The sequence below is a fragment of the Dendrobates tinctorius genome, unplaced genomic scaffold (assembly GCF_039654945.1).
Source record: "Dendrobates tinctorius isolate UK_male_01 unplaced genomic scaffold, ASM3965494v1 ptg000193l, whole genome shotgun sequence".
NCBI lineage: Eukaryota > Metazoa > Chordata > Amphibia > Anura > Dendrobatidae > Dendrobates > Dendrobates tinctorius.
In genome coordinates, this window is record NW_027361860.1 from 1,645,128 (window position 1) to 1,668,520 (window position 23,393).

At 44.3% G+C, this 23,393-nt stretch overlaps 2 long non-coding RNA genes across 2 annotated transcripts in view; one reads left to right on the forward strand and one right to left on the reverse strand.

Annotated features, from left to right (window-relative positions):
* The window catches only part of LOC141055990 (uncharacterized), a 303,731-nt gene extending 298,411 nt beyond the window's left edge, over nucleotides 1–5,320 (reverse strand). Inside the window, exon 1 of the long non-coding RNA XR_012221565.1 lies at nucleotides 4,267–5,320. This is a non-coding gene — a long non-coding RNA (uncharacterized lncRNA). The remainder of the gene's footprint in view (nucleotides 1–4,266) is intronic.
* A 1,226-nt stretch (nucleotides 5,321–6,546) lies between these two features.
* LOC141055981 (uncharacterized) overlaps nucleotides 6,547–23,393 on the forward strand; it is a 29,655-nt gene continuing 12,808 nt past the window's right edge. The window contains exon 1 of the long non-coding RNA XR_012221558.1: nucleotides 6,547–6,762. This is a non-coding gene — a long non-coding RNA (uncharacterized lncRNA). The remainder of the gene's footprint in view (nucleotides 6,763–23,393) is intronic.

A 23,393-nucleotide genomic window follows, 5' to 3' on the forward strand; every position in this document is an offset into this window, starting at 1 on the left:
ATCCACATTTCTCAACCTCAGGGTATGTGCACACGGTGAGGATTCTGCTGCGTTGTACAGTACCTTTATTTCCTATGGAAATTAAAAAACGCTGTGCACATGCTGCGGTTTTTTTCCACACGGTTTTGCTGCGGTTTACAATCCGCAGCATGTTAATTGTTTGGTGCAGAAACGCTGCAGTTTTACACCTCATCCATTATGAGGTGTAAAACCGCAGATAAACCGCAGGACTTTTGTCCTGCGGTTTTCTCTCCAAAATCCGCACACCAAAAAAAACTACGTGTGCACATACCCTAAGGAGTGTCCATTGCAGTGGTTGATAAAGAGCCCAAAACAATAGAAAAGTACAGAAAAATTAAGTAGTTTTAATGGATTCTTGATATTAATAGCAAATTCAGCTAAGTTATATTTTCTGGAGCACAATGTAACTGTACAATGTGATTAAATTTACTTAGGGTTTTAGATTTAGGCAACCCACAGAGGGACCAAATGACACTATTAACTGAACCTGTCAACCACCATCCAGGTAACCAATTACCTCCTGAGGGAAGGACATCAATGATGTCCATGGAGAGGAGAGTTCTCCTAAGGGTGGGTTGAGTCTTGAGAAAACTGGTGGGAGACATTTGGGGTGCCTTGGAACGCACATGTAACAAGGTGGCACGGTGTGGTAGTCATGGGCAAGTTCACCAAGCAACAGTCAGCTTGCTCCCCGGCACCTTGTACATGAAAAGATAAATAAAGTCCCTTGCACTGCATATGCAGCATGCACCACAGCACACTCACAAGCTCTGTCAGATTCCCCTCAGCTGTGGCCATATCAGCTCCACAAATCACTTCAGAGACAAGGTCTTTTTCCCAACAGCTTAACTTTACTAGACAGCAGCCGTATTTGTGAAAAAGGCAGCACAAATTAAACAGACATCTTATCTTTGCCTGTCATCTGGACAGACTATTCCCTGCATCAGCTTCTCTTTCCCAGCAAGCTCAACTATATCCCTGTAAAATCTCTGTCCTAATAGTGCTCCAGGCCCACCACCTTCCTTATCTCTGGTCCAATTGCGAGTAAAAGGATAATGGGCTCACCAACTTAGCAGCCTACTATTGCCAGCTACTAGCTTTGGATCCTTCCTTGAAGCGGTTCTGTACAAGATGGTGACCAACTGGACAATTTTCAGCCTGGGGCCCCTTACTGAAACAACTTTATACTAACGGCCTGGAATACTCTGCTCCATGGCCTGCCCTTGGACAAGCTGCCCAGGTATCTGCCTCTAATAATGAGCAACTTTCCTATACCTCCTTACTCTGTGGCTCCTCCCATCTGCTGAACCCCTTTACTGCCTGTATCTAACACTTCTATTGATTCTATAGCTATACTGTGCCCCCCTATCCTAATCCCCCTATGGTCCTGCACTACTTACTCTTTCCCTCAGCTAAAGCACAATACATCATATTACAGTACATTACAGGGCACACAAAGGCAAAACATTAAGACACAAGCACTCTACAGTCTAAGGCTAACCACAAAAAAAAAAAAAAAAAACAACTCCTTGTTGTTACATGTCAGATGGTATTGTTAATTCAAGTGTGACCTGCAAGCACAAGATCAAGAGACTCCTAGAGTACATATGAAAACCTGCTGAGGAACACTTTTTTGGCAAGAGTAGAGTCAGGGGCTTGCTCTTAGGATCTACAAATCTCTAGAATAATCTAAGGAAACTTCAGACACAACTACACCCTCAGACTGAGAAGGACAGATACTTGGGAGAATGCATCAGCTTTTGTGGACTTAATACGAGGTCTTCTCACCACACAAATCAAATATTGAAAAGAACAAAGCCCATCCAGCTTGCCTTGGGTTGAGTCTCAGCTTAACTGTCAACTATCCACAATTTTAGGTCATGATTCCTTTTGGTAAAATTTGTGAATAGGCGGCGCACAGATGAAGTTAAGAGAGAGATTAGGTACCATGCGATAACTGAGTCTATAGTAAACTCAAAAAGGCGCCGATGTCCACAATAAAAAGGACGTTTAAGGTCTGGCTAAACTAATATTGGATTAGTCAAGGAACCATTCCTTTAAGGGTGCAGTCAGACTGCCGTATTACTCAAGCGGGAGTCGCAATGCAATCCTTGGACAGGGTGTCTGCTCTCCTGGCAGCATGTTTCTATACAGCTGTCACGCCGCTCCGGTCAGGAGAGCCAATAGCCTGTCTGAGGATTGCGATGCCTGCATGAGTAATATGACAGTGAATGCACGCTAATGTAAAGGCACGGATTGCCTCAGGCTTTTAGCTAACATCTGCCTCTTTCTTACTCCAGTCAGTGAATGGTATGTCACACTGAGAATTGTATTAACTGTTCAGATCAGATCTTAATATTTCAAAGACAATTTGGAAAGCCAGCAGACCTTCATTTGCCCAATAGGCATCACAAGACACTCATAGTGACCCTCTGGAGTGTTAATGCCAGTCTTCCACTTTTCTGATATGGATCATTCTGAGATCAAGCATTGGGAAACCAACAGGCTCTCAATAGCTGGTTGTAGAAATCAGGGATAAGTGGCAGCAGATACTGATTATTCCCAGTAATTGAGAAGTTAACAGTAGGCAATACAAGGTCTGAGACCAACTTTTTTTTAGCAACAGAAGAAACTGGCACCTACTGGTGATCTTAGTAGTCTGATTAACCTTTCAGACCGCTATGCAATCTTTCAAAACTAAAGGCCCCGTCACACTAAGCGACTTACCAGCGATCCCGACACCGATATCAAGGTGTCAGGATCGCTAGTAAGTCGCTATGTGATTGCTGGTGAGCTGTCACACAGACAGCTTCACCAGCGATGCCGAGCGCCCGGCATCGCTTGCCATCGCTGTAAAAAATAGAATCAAAATAAAAAAAATATAGTTATTCTCACCTTCCGACGTCCTGTTCAGCCATCCTGCCTCTCTCCACGCTCCTGTCCCAGCGATCCTTTGCACGAATGACCACGAGATGTCACGGTCTCGAGGGATAACAAAGTCGCGATCATTCGTGCAAAGGATCAATGGGACCGGAGCGTGGAGAGAGGCAGGATGGCTGAACGGGACGTCGGAAGGTGAGAATAACTATATTTTTTTTTTTTTTTTTTTTTTTTTTTTTTTTACACCTGATCGCTGGTCTCCCGCCTGTCACACAGCGATGCGTGCTGGCCAGTGGGAGACCAGCGACCAAAGAAATGTCCAGAGGTTTCTTCCAGCGATCCCAGCAGGGGGGGCTGATCGCTGTCACACACAGCGATCTCGCTGGTGAGATCGCTGTTACGTCACGAAAGTTGTGACTCAGCAGCGATCTCGCTACCGAGATCGCTTAGTGAGACGGGGCCTTAAGGGTCCCATTTCATATAGCGACGCACCAGCGATCCCGACACCGATTCGACCTGGTAAGGATCGCTGGTGCATTGTCACAGCATCTATTCTGAGTTCTGTGTCGCCAACGAGGTTACTCGTCGGCATCAAACACAGTGATGCATGCTGGCCAGCGGGATACCAACGATGAAAAAAATGGCCCAGGACATTAGAGCACAATCAGGGATATCCAGCAAGGGGGGGGGGGGGGGTCGGTCGCTGCTATGTGTCACATGTAGCGAGATTGCTGTTACGTCACAAAAATCGGTAATGCATCAGCAATCCCACTTTGTGAGATGGGGCCTTAAAACGTTCTAGACCAGAAAGTTTATAGATTTAACACTTGGGGAGACAGAAGTTAGGTACCGGGTCTACGGGACAATCCATGTAGAGTTAGTTTTAGATTTGGACACAATACATCAGTATAGTTTCTGAATTCATGAGGTAAGCCATTGGGTATGGTCATAAACATATCCACAGAGGTTCATACATTTCTGCTGACACTCAGGGCCACAGTGCACAATATCACCCTAGTGCCAGTCAAAGACCGGGTTTAGTTTACATAACAAAGGAATTCCCAAGACCACATTTTCAAGAGAAAAAAAAAAAAAACTCAAAGTGTAGTATTTCAACAAGCATGGACACCTTAGTGGCGTACTTCACCATGTCCTGGGTTAGAGGTGTATCAATAGCAGTGATCATAGGAAAACAATTTTAACAATGTTAAACTAAAATCCTTTGCCACCTTGGCATCAACAAAGCATGCTCTAAATCAATAAAGGCCTGAAGCCTCTCAGGTTTTTCTAGATAAGAAAAAGGTAGCAATTTTGCAAGATCACAGGGAAGTACCTGTGCGCCTAGATGGGCATCCTTAGACCCACCTAGGCGCTGAAGTTTCTCCAGTGGCAGTTGTCTGGAACAGGAAGACCTCTGATGTCCAGAATCTCCATAGTAGTTACCCAAAACTGACTTGTTCCTTTGTAGTTGATGTCAGCATGTCACCTCAATCTGCATGGGCCCATTTATTAAGGGCAACAGGGGCAGCAGTCTTCATAGGTGCAGCATCAGCAGTGTATTCTGAACAGAGTTTGCACAAACATCTATCCAGCTGGATTGCCAAGGACACGGCAGTAGCAAGAGTCAGAAGGTGGACACTGAACCAACATGGATTTAACTTGATCAGAGGGTCTAGAACTAAACTAGTTGTGAAGTGTCTGGTCTTTCCACTGTATCTGTGGCACAATGCTTTAACTCTGCAATAATCCTTGGCTGAACATAACCCCTGAAGGAGTGCATCTAATTTTTCTACAATGAAGGCTTCTCTGTCAGGGTCGTCATACAGGAGCACTAATGCCTCAAAAAATGCATATAGAAGAGAATCCTGAGGCAGCAGGGAGAAGGCCAGAGCACCAGGAGTTGGGGGGAAAAAAAAAAAAAAAAAAAAAGGGAGATACTGATGGTGCCTGAGTGGATTCTGGATACTGAATCTCTTCTGCAAAATTCTGAACTAAATGGGCCTGATCTTTCATTTTATCCACCACTACAAGGCAAAGGATCATTGTAGGCCACTTACAATGTTAGATTTGTCAGGGTGATCATGCTTAAAATAGCTACCTTGGACAGACTTGGCACAAGCCACTCAGTATGGCAGTTTCCAGAGAAATCCTGATACCCTTTAACCCCTATACAGGGATCTGGTTTTACAACAGGATCCAATAGATAACTACCATCAGAAGGGCTGCTGTCCAGAGGTCTCCAAGCATGGTCAAAGTAGAGAAGTCAAATCATAAAATTAGGAGGTGAACGGGTTGTCAGAATGTGGAGATCAGTGCGAGGAAAAAAAATTATTGAGAATAGCTATAAAACAATCCAAGAACAAAAGCCAGATTGCTCCACTGGGCACCCACCACATTACACGGAAGCAGGTCAGAAGTAAATGGCAGAGGACAGCTGGATCTCAGAATCTTAAATAGCCTGCAGCCCCACCCAACCCACACAGCAGTTAACTCTATGTCACCCAGTATGAATGGAACTACAAGTCCCAGAGAACAAAAATTAGAACTGTCTCCCCACATCACCCGCAACAAAGGCGCAACACCGGCTGGCGACAGAAGTGGCGGCAGGAAGGCCAGGCACTGATACTGAAGTCAAAAAAGCCATCAGTTTTTCTTTCCTTTGAAAAGAATCTGATTTTTTTCTCACTGGATCAGTTTCAAATGGAACAAAACAGATGGTTATTAAACAGATCCGTTTTCCATAAACTTTAATGTTAAAAAAGCAAATTTAGTTGTTTAACTGGACCAAAAATTTGGTCTGCAGAACTTTTGGTTTTTTTTAAACAGATTGCTGCTGGATTCTGATGATTACTAGACGTATGAACACAGCCTAATGTGTATGGGGCCTTCCCCCTGACAGATGATGTCAGGAGAGACGAGCACCTGGCATGTCTGATTTTGTTCTTAGGCCACGTTCACATGTTCAGTATGTGGTCAGTATTTTACCTCAGCTTTTGTAAGCCAAAACCAGGAGTGGGTGAAAAATACCGAAGAGGTGACGTGTTTCTATTATAATTTTCCTCTGAATGTTCCATTCATGATTATGGCTTACAAATACTGAGGTAAAATACTGACCAAATACTGAATGTGTGAACGTGGCCCATTCCAGCAGAGTCTGGCAATGACTCTCTCACAGAGAATACAGGAGGGATCCAGTGTATGGAGGAGAAGGGAGAAATAGTTGCCGGACGACAAACAACCCCTTAGGCTAGGGTCACACTGCGTTAAAGCAGTCCTTTCAATGCATAGTGTTGACGGGCTGCGTTAACATTATAGCATAACATGTTTGCGTTATGCTATACCACTAGCACAGATGATTCATCTGCACTAGCGGTGACGGAGCCTCGGACAGTGCAGCCCGCGTCCGAGGCTCCGTCACAGAATGACGACAAATCTCTAGCACATGCCGATTATGGTATGCATTAGCGATGCGCCCGATAATGGGGGATAAAGGCAGCATTAATGGACTGTGTTACGTCACGCTATACCACGTTGTAGTGCAGTACATCTATCGGACTGCCATAACGCAGTGTGACCCCGCCCTTACAATTGTAAGGAGATAGACCGAACCGCGGGTACCAGCATGCCGGGTCTGGAACTGAAAAGGCTGCATCCTCTGTTCCCGGGGGGAAACCTGAGAGGCGCGGACATTCACCTGAAGCCTGGGGGAAGCCCTAGGGAGATGTAGCTTCCTGCTGACAGGAAGGGGATAAGGAGAGCCAGAAAAGAGCACTTAGCAGCAGGGGGATAAAAGGAAAGAGCGAGCTACGGACTGCAGTCTGGCACTGGTGTGGAACAGCGCAGAGAGCAGCATGTAGAGCGGTGAGCAGAGCAGGTTCTGACACGGTGTACCCCAAATTACTTGAGAGCTGGCTGGACCACTAACCCCGAGGACACAGCACCCTGCTGGGGAATGTACAGTCATGGCCAAAAGTATTGACACCCCTGCAATTCTGTCAGATAATATTCAGTTTCTTCCTGAAAATGATTGCAAACACAAATTCTTTGGTATTATTATCTTCATTTAATTTGTCTTAAATGAAAAAACACAAAAGAGAATGAAGCAAAAAGCAAAACATTGATCATTTCACACAAAACTCCAAAAATGGGCCGGACAAAAGTATTGGCACCCTCAGCCTAATACTTGGTTGCACAACCTTTAGCCAAAATAACTGCGACCAACCGCTTCCGGTAACCATCAATGAGTTTCTTACAATGCTCTGCTGGAATTTTAGACCATTCTTCTTTGGCAAACTGCTCCAGGTCCCTGATATTTGAAGGGTGCCTTCTCCAAACTGCCATTTTTAGATCTCTCCACAGGTGTTCTATGGGATTCAGGTCTGGACTCATTGCTGGCCACCTTAGAAGTCTCCAGTGCTTTCTCTCAAACCATTTTCTAGTGCTTTTTGAAGTGTGTTTTGGGTTATTGTCCTGCTGGAAGACCCATGACCTCTGAGGTAGACCCAGCTTTCTCACACTGGGCCCTAAATTATGCTGCAAAATTTGTTGGTAGTCTTCTGACTTCATAATGCCATGCACACGGTCAAGCAGTCCAGTGCCAGAGGCAGCAAAGCAGCCCCAAAACATCAGGGAACCTCTGCCATGTTTGACTGTAGGGACCGTGTACTTTTCTTTGAATGCCTCTTTTTTCTCCTGTAAACTCTATGTTGATGCTTTTGCCCTAAAAGCTCTACTTTTGTCTCATCTGACCAAAGAACATTCTTCCAAAATGTTTTAGGCTTTTTCAGGTAAGTTTTGGCAAACTCCAGCCTGGCTTTTTTATGTCTCGGGGTAAGAAGTGGAGTCTTCCTGGGTCTCCTACCATACATTCCCTTTTCATTCAGATGCCGACGGATAGTACGCGTTGACACCGTTGTACCCTCGGACTGCAGGGCAGCTTGAACTTGTTTGGATGTTAGTGGAGGTTCTTTATCCAACATCCGCACAATCTTGCGTTGAAATCTCTTGTCAATTTTTATTTTCCGGCCACATCTAGGGAGGTTAGCCACAGTGCCATGGGCTTTAAACTTCTTGATGACACTGCGCACGGTAGACACAGGAACATTCAGGTCTTTGGAGATGGACTTGTAGCCTTGAGATTGCTCATGCTTCCTCACAATTTGGTTTCTCAAGTCCTCAGACAGTTCTTTGGTCTTCTTTCTTTTCTCCATGCTCAATGTGGTACACACAAGGACACAGGACAGAGGTTGAGTCAACTTTAATCCATGTCAACTGGCTGCAAGTGTGATTTAGTTATTGCCAACACTTGTTAGGTGCCACAGGTAAGTTACAGGTGCTGTTAATTACACAAATTAGAGAAGCATCACATGATTTTTCGCACAGTGCCAATACTTTTGTCCACCCTCTTTTTTATGTTTGGTGTGGAATTATATCCAATTTGGCTTTAGGACAATTCTTTTTGTGTTTTTTCATTTAAGACATATTAAATGAAGATAATAATACCAAAGAATTTGTGTTTGCAATCATTTTCAGGAAGAAACTGAGTATTATCTGACAGAATTGCAGGGGTGTCAATACTTTTGGCCATGACTGTAACTGGTGAGCTGTGAGTAAGGCTATGTGCCCACGTAGCGTTTTAAAACGCTCACTAAAAACCGGACTCCTTCCCAGAAATTGCGCGGTTTTACCGCGATTTTACCGCGATTATGCCGTGATTTTCGCGTGCGATATTCAAGCACTTTCCAAGCGAATTGAAGCATCGCTTGGAAAGTAATTGACAGGTTGGTCACACTCGTCAAACATAGTGTTTGACAAGTGTGACCAGGTTTTTACTATTGAGGCTGCCTATGCGGCATCAATAGTAAAAGATAGAATGCTAAAAAAAAATAAAAAATCGGGGTATACTTACCTTCCGGCGTCCCGCGCTGCCATCCCGGGCCTCAGCGTTCCCAGTAATGCCTTGCGAGACCTGTGATGTCATTACAGGGCCTTGCCGCAAGGCATTACTGGGAACGCTTAGGCCGGGAATGCAGCGCGGGACGCCGGAAGGTAAATATACCCCGATTTTTTTATTTTTTATTCTTTTTTTTACAGGGGTATGGTACCCAGGGCCTGGAGGACAGTCTCCTCTCCTCCACACCGTGGGTACCAACCGCACATGAGACGCTTAACTTCCCGCATGGTGGGCATAGCCACATGTGGGAAGTAAGCGATTTTCATGCATTCCTATGGGTGCGGAATCGCGGCAATTCTTTGTTATTCCGCACAAAAGAATGAGCATGCTGCGATTTTTTTCCGCGATGCGATTCCGCCGCGGAAAGAAGCGCAGCATTAGCACAGCATGTGCAGAATGCCATAGGAATGCATGGGGGGCGTTCTGTACACGATTTTTAAATGTTTTCGCAGCGTTTTCACGCTGAAAATCGCGGCAAAAATGCTTAAAAATTGCTACGTGGGCACACAGCCTAAAAGTGTAGAAACTGCACTCTGCTGTGTCCTTGGATTTATTTACTGCATCACCTGCCTTGCACCGCAACCACCACCATCATCTTTTACACCTACAACTGCCATGGGGCCTAACTCTGCCTGTGGAGAGCTGTAACAACTCTGCTGCATCACCAACAGCCCCAGCGGTCTCTTTTGTAGTGTCGGCTATCACCTTAATTGCCGAACACCATGGGTGGCATTACAAATATATTTCCCCATAAACTACTACCCCCATCAAATATTTACGTTGCATGCCCAGGGTCATGGACCGGGTCACTGCTGCTGTGATATATCACCTGAAGGATCTACTGGCCGGGTATCGAGTAACCCCAACCCTAGGGGGCACTGCAAAAACTTGTGCCTGTCTGGTGAAGAAATACAAAGTTTCATGGCACAGTGAGAAGGCCGTATAACACAGATGACATTCTCATCAGAGTGTGTGGACTAACTGGCGGTTCTCCTGACCCGAGTGTGACAGTTGCACAGAAATACATGCTGTCACATTCGGGTCAGTAGAGCCACTTACCAGTCCGTGCATTGTGATACAATTGTTGTCCGTAATATACAGCGTGAGCCTTGTGGAAACGTACTATGGATGTATGTGCATTTTTTACCTGAGGATTTTCCACACCTAATGCAGGTCTATGGGACAATCTGCACATAAAATTCCGCGTTCCCGAAAGTGAAATTGATTTGCTGCTGATTTGAAAAATGCAGATCACTTTACACAGTATTTAAAAGAAGCAGCAGAAGATTTCTAGAAATACCATCCACTGTGCTAGAATTGTAAGACACTGAATTTTTCATGCAACAAAAACATGCAGCATCAAAAATGTACCAAAATCTCATGGAGGGAACATAGACTAACAATTATGGGAGGAGTGAACCTCCGCACGTGACTGTTAAGCTGTTAAAAGCCGTTGTCACACTCTGACAGTGGCATTTAGCATGTCCGACATGCATGCACATCATTCTTTGTGTCCATCGTCACACCTGTGAAGTGTTCAGGGGTTGCTTTGACAGCCGGAAGTCTGTTGAAGACCTCCATGCTTGTCATTATGGAGCTCCTTTGAAACCAAACCCTGCCTGAGGCCGGGCTTCAAAGGAGACCATGAATTTTGCTATCTGCAACAATGCTATAGTACTGCTGTATATAGCAGAAGCAATCAGACGATCACAGCTTCAAGTCCCCTAAGGGGACTATTAAGAACAGTGAAAAGTAAAAAAATAAAATAAACCATCAAATCACCTTTAAAAATAAAAAATTGAAGAAAAAATAACACACGTGTTATCGCTGTCTTCAGAAAAGTCCGATAGATTAAAATATAAAAACAATTAACCAAATTGGTAAACAATGTAAATGAAGAAAAATTCAAGAACACCAAAATTTTGTCTTTTTGTTTGTTGCAATACCACAAAAAATGCAGCGATCAAAATGTCACTTCTATCCCAATATAGCATCAATAAAAACATTGTCTCGCCACCCAAAAAAAGAAGCCATCACACAGCTCCTAGACTGAAAAGTGAAAAAGTTACTAGTCTCAGAAAATGACGACACAACCCTCAATATTTTTTGGCAAACTTCTGATTTTTTTCTGCTCTAAAATAATTTAAAAAAATGAACATGTTGGGTATTGCTGTAATCGCACTGATGGGCAGAATTATATTTCAAGGTCATTTTACCATAAAATCTAAGCTGTAAAAACAAATCCCAAAAAACAGTGTCAGAATTGCATTTTTTTCACAATTTCTACCCACTTGCTTTTTTTTCACATTTTCCAGTATATTATGTGGTAAAATGAATGACAAAAGTACAACTCGTCCCAAAAAAACAAGCCATCATACAGCTATATGGACAGAACAATAAGATATGTCTCTGAAAAGAAGAGGAGGAAAAACCGGAAACGTTAAAAAAAAAAATGGCTGTAGTGTGAAGGGGTGAGAGGGACAGAATGAGGGAAGATCAATTTCCTCATTGAGATGGAATCCCTTTTTTGTAGGAAATAAGGAACAGGATGCAAAATCGGCACCAAAAGTACTACGACAAGCAAGTTACAAAAATACCGGACATGGGCAGACTCCACACTACTCACTTGTGGTGGCATCAGTACTCTCGGGGGGCCTAAATGTTACAGGTTCAGCTGGAGAGGTGGACTTGACAATCAAAATAAGCCTTCTAAAGGGTTTACTTAGGCCTGAAATGGGGGTCCTTAACCCCTTAATGATGTAGGGAAGATGACCTGAAGGACGGACTTGTCAGCAAGTAGGAAGGAGGGTTTGCACATTTTTGGCAGATAGCAGTGATGACCGTGGGGAAACAGCTAGGAAAGTGTAGGTGACCTGCAGTACCTGGGGTTGACCACAAGATGGCAGGGAGGAGTGTGAGTTCAGGACTTGACAGCAGCTTAGGACTTTAGAAACCATTGGTCCTGGGGGCTGGAGTTACAGGGAACCGGGAAAGTTATAAATTTGACAGGAGGGTTCCAGAAAGTTCCAGTCCCCAGGAGGAGCTCAAGAGGAGAGGAGCCTGTGGCAAAGTGGGTGTTGTGAAGAAAGCTCAACCAGGGGACTGAGGAGAGAAGAAGTCAGGGGGGTGGTCCTGACACGAAGTACCGCAGTACAGACGAGGTCCTGAGGGAAAGCATACCGAATTTGATGACGACAGCTGACCAGTAAAATGACTGTTGGTGTACAAGCCTAAGGCGGCCACAGTGACCAAACTAGCAGTAACGTCACTAAGCTGAGAAAGGGACGAGGTGTGTATCTACGTCCCAAGTGAAAGTACGGTGTTTGTGTATCGGGGCCTGGAAACGGAGGGCCGTTAAGAAATTGCGGTGTGTTGTCAGAGCCATCATTCGGACTGCGGAAAATAAACTTGGACCTGTTGCACCCGAAAACTGCCTCCATCTTGTGTCTTTACGTTACTGCGTGGTATACAGAGGGACCACTCCCCAGTCCGGCCTACTGACCCTACAATGGCAAGAGGTATTTTTGGTTTTCCATTTTGATTTTTTTGCTCCCAGTATTGGAGCCATAAATTTTTCATTTTTGGTCAAAATGGCCATGTGAGGGCTTGTTTCTTGTGGGATGAGTTGTACTTTTGACCGACGCCATTGGTTTTACCATGTTGTGTACTAGAAAATAGGAAAAAAATTCCAAGTGTGGTGAAATTGCAAAAAAAGTGCAATCCCACACTTGTTTTTTGTTTTGCATTTTTACTAGGTTCACTAAATGCTAAAACTGACCTTCCATTATGATTCTAAAGGTCATTTATAAGTTCATAGACACCAAACATGTCTAGGTTCTTTTTTATCTAAGTGGTGAAAAAAAATTTCTAACTTTATTTAAAAAAAATGCACCATTTTCTGATACCCGTAGCGTCTCCATTTTTCATGTTCTCTGGTTGGGTGAAGGATTATTTTTTTTGTGCACCGAGCTGACTTTTTTAATGATAACATTTTGGCACAGATAATTTCTTTTGATTGCCCGTTATTGAATTTTAATGCAATGTCATGGCAACCAAAAAAAACGTAATTCTGGGGTTTTGACTTTTTTCTCGCTACGCCGTTTAGCAATCAGGTTAATCTTTTTTATTAATAGATCGGGTGATTCTGACCTCAGCGATACAAGATATGTATATACACAGAGCAATTGAATCCAAAATGGATTTTAGAGAAATATATCCAACTTTATTTTAACAAATGTGTACAATAAATATCCATAGCAAAATTGCACATAAATAACTGACACCAAAAGCCAGGAGGGAAAGCAAAAGGGGGTGACTCTTAACCCACTGCACCAAAAAGCTGCACCATACTCTGTAGAGAGCCCAGATAGCATGTAAATATAGCGTCGCTGCCTACACTCATTGTAATCACAACCATAATAGGTCTGAGAAGACAGCGAACCCACGGGGCTGACTCATCATGATGAGGAGGAGTAGCGGTAAAGCGGTCCCATAAAAAACATAGACACGCCATAATGGCAAATATATACAGTCATATGTAAAAGTTTGGGCACCCCTATTAATGTTAACCTTTTTTCTTTATAACAATTTTGGTTTTTGCAACAGGTATTTCAGTTTCATATATCTAATAACTGATGGACTCAGTTATATTTCTGGATTCAAATTAGGTTTATTGTACTAACAGAAAATGTGCAATCTGCATTTAAACAAAATTTGACCGGTGCAAAAGTATGGGCACCCTTATCATTTTCTTGATTTGAACACTCCTAACTACTTTTTACTGACTTCCTGAAGCACTAAATTGGTTTTGTAACTTCATTGAGCTTTGAACTTCATAGCCAGGTGTATCAAATCATGAGAAAAGGTATTTAAGGTGGCCACTTGCAAGTAGTTCTCCTATTTGATTCTCCTATGAAGAGTGGCATCATGGGCTCCTCAAAACAACTCTCAAATGATCTGAAAAAAAGATTATTCAACATAGCTTTTCAGGGGAAGGATACAAAAAGTTGTCTCAGAGATTTAACCAGTCAGTTTCCACTGTGAGGAACATAGTAAGGAAATGGAAGAACACAGGTACAGTTCTTGTTAAGCCCAGAAGTGCCAGGCCAAGAAAAATATCAGAAAGGCAGAGAAGAAGAATGGTGAGAACAGTCAAGGACAATCCACAGACCACCTCCAAAGACCTGCAGCATCATCTTGCTGCAGATGGTGTCACTGTGCATCGGTCAACAATACAGCGCACTTTGCACAAGGAGAAGCTGTATGGGAGAGTGATGCGAAAGAAGCCGTTTCTGCAAGCACGCCACAAACAGAGTCGGCTGAGGTATGCAAAAGCACATTTGGACAAGCCAGTTACATCTTGGAAGAAGGTCCTGTGGACTGATGAAACAAAGATTGAGTTGTTTGGTCATACAAAAAGGCGTTATGCATGCGCTGTATTGTTGACCGATGCACAGTGACACCATCTGCAGCAAGATGATGCTGCAGGTCTTTGGAGGTGGTCTGTGGATTGTCCTTGACTGTTCTCACCATTCTTCTTCTCTGCCTTTCTGATATTTTTCTTGGCCTGCCACTAATGGGCTTAACAAGAACTGTACCTGTGTTCTTCCATTTCCTTACTATGTTCCTCACAGTGGAAACTGACAGGATAAATCTCTGAGACAACTTTTTGTATCCTTCCCCAGAAAAGCTATGTTGAATAATCTTTGTTTTCAGATCATTTGAGAGTTGTTTTGAGGAGCCCATGATGCCACTCTTCATAGGAGAATCAAATAGGAGAACTACTTGCAAGTGGCCACCTTAAATACCTTTTCTCATGATTTGATACACCTGGCTATGAAGTTCAAAGCTCAATGAGGTTACAAAACCAATTTAGTGCTTCAGGAAGTCAGTAAAAAGTAGTTAGCAGTGTTCAAATCAAAAAAATGATAAGGGTGCCCATACTTTTGCACCGGTCAAATTTTGTTTAAATGCAGATTGCACATTTTCTGTTAGTACAATAAACCTCATTTGAATCCAGAAATATAACTGAGTCCATCAGTTATTAGATATATGAAACTGAAATACCTGTTGCAAAAACCAAAATTGTTATAAAGAAAAAAGGTTAACATTAATAGGGGTGCCCAAACTTTTACATATGACTGTAGCAAAGGGAGAGCTTACCCTGTGGTGCCCAGGTGCCCCAGACAGTGGAAAAATTCCCCTCAAAGAGATACAGCTTGATCGGGCAAAGGACATTTTGTATCCATGGTAGCAGTCACATGTCTAAACATGTGACATAGGTAAACCAATCAAAGTGGCCATATCGGCGCATGCGCTGCGCCACCGCCAGGTCCTCCAACATGCAGTCAGACGTCCAGCACTGGAGCGCATGAGCGGGGGCACTCAGCCACAGCACCTGCGCCACAGGCTCAAAGGGTGCCGACCCCATGGGGAGGATGCATGGAGGGCACATACCGCATGCGCACAGCCACTATATGAAAGCACCGATATGAACAAAGGTCATGGTGCATATAGGAGTACAATTGCATATGTGAAGATTTAAAAACAAAAACCAATCAGGCACAATTATAGTCCTATTGTCCAGTATAGAATAGCTACATTGACCAGAAAGATAATCAATATTTAAATGACTCATAAATACAGATCCCCCATTCTATCCATATTAATAGTTACAAGACATCAATCATAAAACACTTCTTATAAATGAGAAAAAGGGGGGAGGGAACGAAGATATTATTTCAAGTCATGTAGATGAATCCAAGTCGGGGTAAAATTTTCGTAGAAATCCAGTTCTATTGCAGCCACATGGCTGGAATAAAGAAAGGGACAGTAACGGTTCCATTCGTCCAGAACAGCCAAAAGTGAAGAGAAACTAAAAGGAAAAAACATATAAAGTTAAAAACAAAATAAAAACCACAGACATGGGAAGATATATGCAGTGGTGGAAATGGCAAAGAGAAAAAATGACAAAAAAATGACTACAAGAAGGGGGCAAAGCTCAGAGACTCGTTGAGACCTTTCGGGGTGACCGTGTCTAGAGTGACAATCCACTTTGTCTCTCTTTGGGGCAAAATTCTCTTATAGTACCTGGCTCTGATCCCTAAATGGACACAATCGATTCCTCTCACCATGAACGTTTGTGGGTCACAGTTGTGCACCAACTTAAAGTGACGAGGGGTCATCTTCAGGGTAGAGAGATCGGTCACTGTTTTGGCCGCCAGAATGTCACGCACATGCTCACGGACTCTCACACGTAGTTCTCTTGAGGTTAAACCAACGTATATCATGGGACACCCACATATAGCGTAGTAAAAAACATTAGTACTACCACATGATATACGTTGGGTAATCCAAAATTCTCTTGATCTATCAGAGTTGTAGAGCATCATGAAACATTCTGGCAAGCAAGACAGTGGCCGCACGGGACAGAGCCGGCTACTTGGCCCCTAGTACCAAATGGATTAGTTGGTGCAGGAACATAATGGCTCCCAAAAAGGAGATCTTTTAAGTTTTTGGACCTCATTGAGGTCATCAGAGGATAATCTCCAATGGCCTGATTTAATGAAGGTTCGGAGCTCAATACAGTCCAGTGTTAGGTGAGAATTTCCCTCATATGGTCCCACTCATGGTTATAGGTCGAGATAAAATGAACAGAACCAGAATTACCAGAGGCTCCACCACTCACACCATCCCTTCTGCCAAGATCTACCCGAGGGTATAATAAATCCCTGCGTGCCGTTCTTCTTGCCCTGTCATAGCCCCTCCCTATACACCTGTTGCTATACCCGCAATCCTGGAAACGTGTCTTCAGGTCGGGATAATTTCTTTTGATTGCCCGTTATTGAATTTTAATGCAATGTCATGGCAACCAAAAAAACGTTATTCTGGGGTTTTGACTTTTTTCTCGCTACGCCGTTTAGCAATCAGGTTAATCTTTTTTATTGATAGATCGGGTTATTCTTAACTCAGCGATACAAAATGTGTGTATGTTTGATTTTTTTAAATTGGTTTATTTTGAATGGGGCAAAAGGGGGGTGATTTGAACTTTTTAATTTATTTTTATATATTTTTAAAAACTTTTTTTAAACTTTTGGCATGCTTCTATAGTCTCCATGGGATACTAGAAGCTGCCATAACCTCATCAGCTCTGCTACATACAGGCGATGATCAGTTCGCCTTTATGTAGCTGAATTACTCATTTGCTATGAGAGCCGACCACTGGGTAGCGCTCACAGCAAGCCGGCAGTGACAACCATAGAGGTCTCCAGGAGATCTCTGCTTGTCATGTCAACCCATAGGTGACCCGTGATCACGTGACGGGGTCACCGGTGGGCGGATTTCCGGCACGATTTCCTGAAGTGCATGTTGAATGCCGCTGTCAGAATTTGACATTGGCAATTAACTGGATAATAGCCGCGGGTGGATTGCGATTCCACCCTTGGCTATTCTGGGCATGTCAGCTGTTCAAAAGGATGTCTGTTATTGGCATACTATTACACCCGATGTCGGAAATGGGTTATATATGTGAGAAATCCAGAATATCAGTCGGTCCAAACTAGACTAAATATATAGACAGAGATATAGACAGAGCTATGTGTGTAAACCCTGCCTCTACACACCAGCAGCAGTGGTTTATTTTAAAAAAAAATTGTTAGAGCTTTGTGATTGGTCAATGGTAACGGCTGATGTCGGCACATAGTTGCGCCTAGATTGCAGTTGATTTTTTGAGCTCCTTATTTTAGCCACTCCTTTCTAGACGGCTCACTAGTGAGGTGACTAGATCGGAGTTGATGTTTTGAGGATTTCACTGTAGCCACTCCGATCTAGATGCTTCAGTGCTGAGCTGACTACATCGGATGGGATTTTTTGAGGACCTCATTTTAACAACTCTGCTGTAGATAGTTAAGTGTTGAGGTGACTAGATCAGAATCGGTGGAGCGAGGACCTCAAAAAATCACCTCTGATGTAGACAGTTCAGCACTGAAATGTCTAGAATGGAGCTGGTTCCAGGATCCTCATACAAACTTCATTTTAGTCCCCTCACCTAAATTTTTAATGTTTACTTAATGCTTTTTTATGGAATTGCTCAAGGTTTTAATGGAGCAAATATCACAATTCAGACATGACTATATTTTACATTGTTATATTTCATGTATTTGAGCAAAATTCATTTTTTCCTGTTTCATAAAACATATTTTTATTGTTGCTTTTTGTAGTATAAATGAATACACTCAGCGCTGATTGTTCAGTTTTGCCAGAATGAGAGTTTTCCCGTATGTCCACCAGTCCTGTCTGCATCAGTGGCATTTTTGAAGAGTGGGTGGAGCTTCGCAGGGAGATGCAAAAAAAAGAGCGCAACCGGAAGCAATCATAAAAGAGCACAAACAACTGTCATCATAAAAGATAGCAACCGACAGTCATCATAATATACAGCAGAGAAGTAACATAAATTATTACAGAGATGTCCCATGTCACTGGAGAACATTTCTGGTGTAATTTTTGCCACTTTATAGACTATGATGCTTCAGTCAGCTGAGCTCCTTCACTGGCTGAGACTTGTGAACATATAGGAAGGGTTTATCAAAACTGACCAATTAGAGCTCTGTGTAATATTTTATATTACAAAAAGCAATTATCAAAAAGATGACTTTATTAGTTTTAAAAAATGCACAGTGGTCACTGCTTTCTCCCTCTAACTAGAGTTGACCAAAACGGGTCGGTCATATTCAAAAGTCGGCGACTTTCGCTGAAGTCGGGATTCATGAAATGAAATCCAACCATAGCGTGAGGTCGGCCACGAGGTCGGCGACCAGAGCACCAAAGTCGCGTTTCAAAAGATGCTTCCAGCGCCCTTTTTCAGCCGATGATGGAGGATGCACACTGTGGGCAACGCAATGACATAGGCATCGGTCACCACGCTCTTTGAGAAGGGCATGCAAGTGATTGGCTGGCTTTGTGTGGCGTCACAGGGGCTATAAAAGGGCATGAAGGCCGACCACCATCTTAAATCTGCCAATCTTAGCATTAGGGAGAGGTTGCTGCTACTGATTCAGAATAAGGGAGAGCGTTAGGCAGGGAAGAAGAACCAAAAAACTGCTTCTGCTGTTAGCGATTTCCACTTACAACACAACACTTTGTGTGCAGTGACAGGGGAGGCTCTATTTTTGTGCATCAGCTCTGTTGGCTATTAGGCTGCCTTATAAGGCTCCCTGATAGCTGCATTGCTGTTTGAGACTGCTGTGCAAACTGTTTTTTTAAAAGCAAAAATACTTTTCTTCCTCTTTTCTGCACAGTTACCAAGCGTTCATTTTTCCACCCTTTTTGTGTGTGCAGCAGTCCTGCTTATTAGGCTGCCTGCGTCCATTCTTGGACTGAGATCATCATTGTCAGCGTCCTCAAATTTCTAGTGAGATCCCAATTCTCACCAATCCTATACACACCCTCCACCTTGTCATGCACCATCGAATTTAAGGCTGTTACATTGAGGTGTAATCTCTACTGGGCCTGAGACAATAGTTCAGTGTCCTCAAATCTCTAGTGAGATTCAAATTCTCACCAATCCTATAGACACCCTCCACCTTGTCATACACCATCCAATTTCAGCCTGTTACATTGAGGTGTAATCTCTACTGGGCCTGAGACAATAGTTCAGCGTCCTCAAATCTATCGTGAGATTCAACTTCTTACTAATAGTAGATACACCTTCTACCTTGTTTTACAGTACCATATGGCTGGTGGTATTTTGGGTACTTTTTCACAAAAATGAGGAAGTATGTTGGAAGAAGCCATGGAAGTGGGCTGGTCCCGATGGTGGTGTTGCATCTGTTGGTAGTGGCAAAAGCACAATAGCACCTAAGGCAGGAGGTGTTGAGCCTGCGTCATCGTCTGGCTCCACAAGGCCTTGAAGGCTCTCTTTTCTGGGAGTAGGTAAACCACTTCTAAAGCCGGAGCTTCAGGAACAAGTTTTGGCTTACATTGCTGACACAGCCTCCAACTCTCTCGCTTCCTCTTCTGAAGTTTCAAAAAATAAAAGCACTGAGTTGTCAGTGGAGGCTCCTGGTCAGGAACAACACCTTTCCTTGTGTCCTTCACGCCTACCAAAAGTGAAGGATGTGGCAGGCCACAATACTGATTACTCCATGAAGCTCTTTTCACATATCATGCCTGGGTTAACAAGTCAAATCGTGAATTCCCCAGTCCAAGATGAATCTGACATGGAGTGCACTGATGCACAGCCACTGCTAGGTTTTTCTGCTGCTACATTCACTCATAGCACTGCATTGTCCTCGAAGTGTACTGAGGAAGAAATAGACCCTGATGAAACTCAGGTGCCCCTTCCCGCATACTATACCACCTTACACGGTGACACAGAGGAAGTTGCACATGAAATTGAAGAGGAAGAGATGGATGACCCAGTTGTTGACCCAGATTGGCATTCATTGGGGGAAGAGGGTGCCGCTGCCAGTAGCTCAGAAGAGGAGGAGGATCCGCAGCAGGCAACGACATCGCAACAGCTGTTATCTGGCATGACCGTAGCAGTCCAAAAACGTGTTACTAAAAACAAAAGTTGCAGGACAGCTTGGCCAGAAGGTCAAATTAGCACAGCGTGCAAGGTCTCAAAATGTCTTCCATAGTAGGAAGAGTGTAGTGTGGCACTTTTTTGAACAAAATCCTAATGATCAGGCCAAGGTTATCTGTAAGAAGTGCGCAAAGACCTTTAGCTGAGGGAAAAATCTGAAAAATTTGAATACCAGTTGCATGCTTAGACATTTAACCACCATGCACTTGCAAGTGTGGACGGAATACCAAACCTCACGTACCACATGTGCACCTGCTCCGAATGAAGGTAGTCAACAATGCTACATCGCTCCCCCCACTGTAAGCCCACCGGTTAGCTCACCACCAGCATCAAATGTCAAGGTGTCGTCGCAAGGGCAAAGCAGTCATGGAATCACAATGTTATTGCTACCAAAGACTAAATCTAGGCCATCAGCAACACCAACCAACACCATCACCATCAACAACCCTCTCTCAGTCTGCCATGTCCACCGCTTGTTCCACCATATGAAGCTCTCAAGTCCAGCCCACCCTACCAGAGACTCTGAGCAGGACAATAAAGTAATCATCCTCTCATCCACGTACACTGGCTTTGAACGGCCACATTACCAAACTAATCTTGTTAGAGATGATGCTCTACCGGTTGGTTGAAAGCAAAGCTTTCCGTGAGCTCATGGCCTACGCAGTACATGCTATGACCTACCCATTCGGCACTACTTTTCGTAAAAAGCTATCCCAGCTCTCCATGTGCATGTGAAAGAACGCATTGTCCATGCACTCAAGCAATCAGTGAGTGGAAAGGTGCACCTCACAACAGATGCATGGTCCAGAAGGCATGGCCAGGGCTGTTACGTGTCCATCACTGCGCACTGGGTTAATGTGGTGAATGCAGGGTACACAGGGGACAGCGGCAGTGGGACAGTGCTGCCTAGCCCATGATATAGGAAACAGTTGGCTGTAGGCATTCGACCCTCCTCGCCCTACTCCTCCAGAAGCGAAAGCTCATCCACAGAGTGCAGTCACATGAGCACTCCATCCGCAGCTGCCAGTGTTGCACACAAGTTGTCCCACTATCGAACAGCTAGTGGTAAGCGTCAGCACGCTGTGTTGAAGATGATGTGTTTGGGCGACAACAGACACACCGCGGAGGTACTGGCCGACTACTTGCAGCGGCAAACTGAGTCATGGCTGGGCAGTCTACATCTTGAGGCAGGCAAGGTAGTTAGTGATAACGGCCGGAATTTTGTGGCAGCCATAGCCCTTTCAAAACTCAGACACATACCTTGCCTGGCTCACACCTTGAACCTGGTGGTGCAGTGCTTCCTCAATAATTATCCGGAGTTAACAGCCCTGCTCCATAAGGTTTGAAGACTGTGCTCGCACATCCGCCAGTCGCCCATACACTCCAGTCGTATGCAGAATCTGCAGCGATTGCTCCACCTTCCCAAGCACCGCCTATTTATCGACATTGCAACAAGGTGGAACTCCACCTTACACATGGTTCAGAGGCTGTGCGAACAGAGCCAGGCTGAAATTCATTTGTGGGAGGATACACGGGCAGGCAGTTTGCAGGCAGACATGGAGATGTCTGGTGTGCAGTGGTCAAAGCTGAAAGACCTCTGTAAAGTCCTTCAGTGTTTTGAGGAATGCAAACTGCTGGTAAGCGCAGACGATGCCACCATAAGCATGAGCATCCCACTTATGCATCTGCTCTTGCAAACTTTGACGCACATTAAGGAGCAGGCGTCTGCAGCCGAGGAGGAAGAGGAGGGGGGAAGCCTTGATGACAGTCAGCCATTGTCTGCTCAGGGAAGTCACGTGGACGAGGTGGAGGAAGAAGAGGAAGAGGAGGAGGATGATGGGGATGATTATTTTGGGGAGGAGGATGCTTCTCAGGGGACAAGAAAAGATGTTTGCGTGGCAAAGTCAGGTACAGGGTTTGTGTGTGACTGGAGGGATGTTGATTTGCCAGAAAATGCTCCTCCACCCAGCACTCGCAGTGCATCATTGACACCTGGAACATTGGCCCACATGTCTGATTATGCCTTGCAGATCCTAAAAAGGGACCCCCGCATTGCCAAAATGATGAACGATGACGACTACTGGTTGGCCAGCATCCTGGTTCCACACTATAAAGGCAAATTCCAAAACATCATGCCACAGGAGAACCTAGAGATAATATTGGCTAACAAACAAGCAACTCTGGAAAACTATTTGTTTGAAGCATTCCCAGTACATAGCGGCGGTGATGTTTTTCCAACGAGCCGTAGGGGGCAACATGGAAGAGGTGTTCATGTTGCACACAGCCGAAGTGGCGTTGGACAAAGGGTTTTCATGACCATGTTGTGGACTGATTTTTCAAGTACCGCTCACACGACTGGTAAACTGCATCGATCAAAAGTGACAGGAGACAGCAGTTGTCAACTATGGTAACAAACTACTTCTCATCACATATCGATGTTCTCCCTCACCGGTCATTCCCCTTTGACTATTGGGCCAGTAAACTTGATACCTGGCCTGAATTGGCACAATATGCCTTACAGGAGCTCGCTTGCCCTGCTGCTAATGTGTTATCTGAACGAGTCTTCATTGCTGCTGGATCAATCCTGACAGAAAAAAGGACCCGTCTGTCGACCCAAAATATTGATGACCTAACCTTTATTAAAATGAACCATGGATGGGATTCAAAGGATTTTGTCCCACCCTACACAACTGACACGTAGGTTGCCCGAAAAATGGCTTGCTTTTGTCCTCCTCTTCCGCGGACTTCTCCAATTACTCCATTTGCAGCTTCTGAATGTCCAACATCAACATATGCCATTTTCTCCACCTCCCTAACTGGGCTGCCTCCCCCCACAGGGCCGGGGTCACCACCTGGCGCACGCATCCATGTGAGTGCCTTTGCCCTGGACAGGTGGGTGGGCACACGCTTTGGCAACGGCACTGGCACAAGGTCCCTCATAGTAGAATCAAGTGTCTC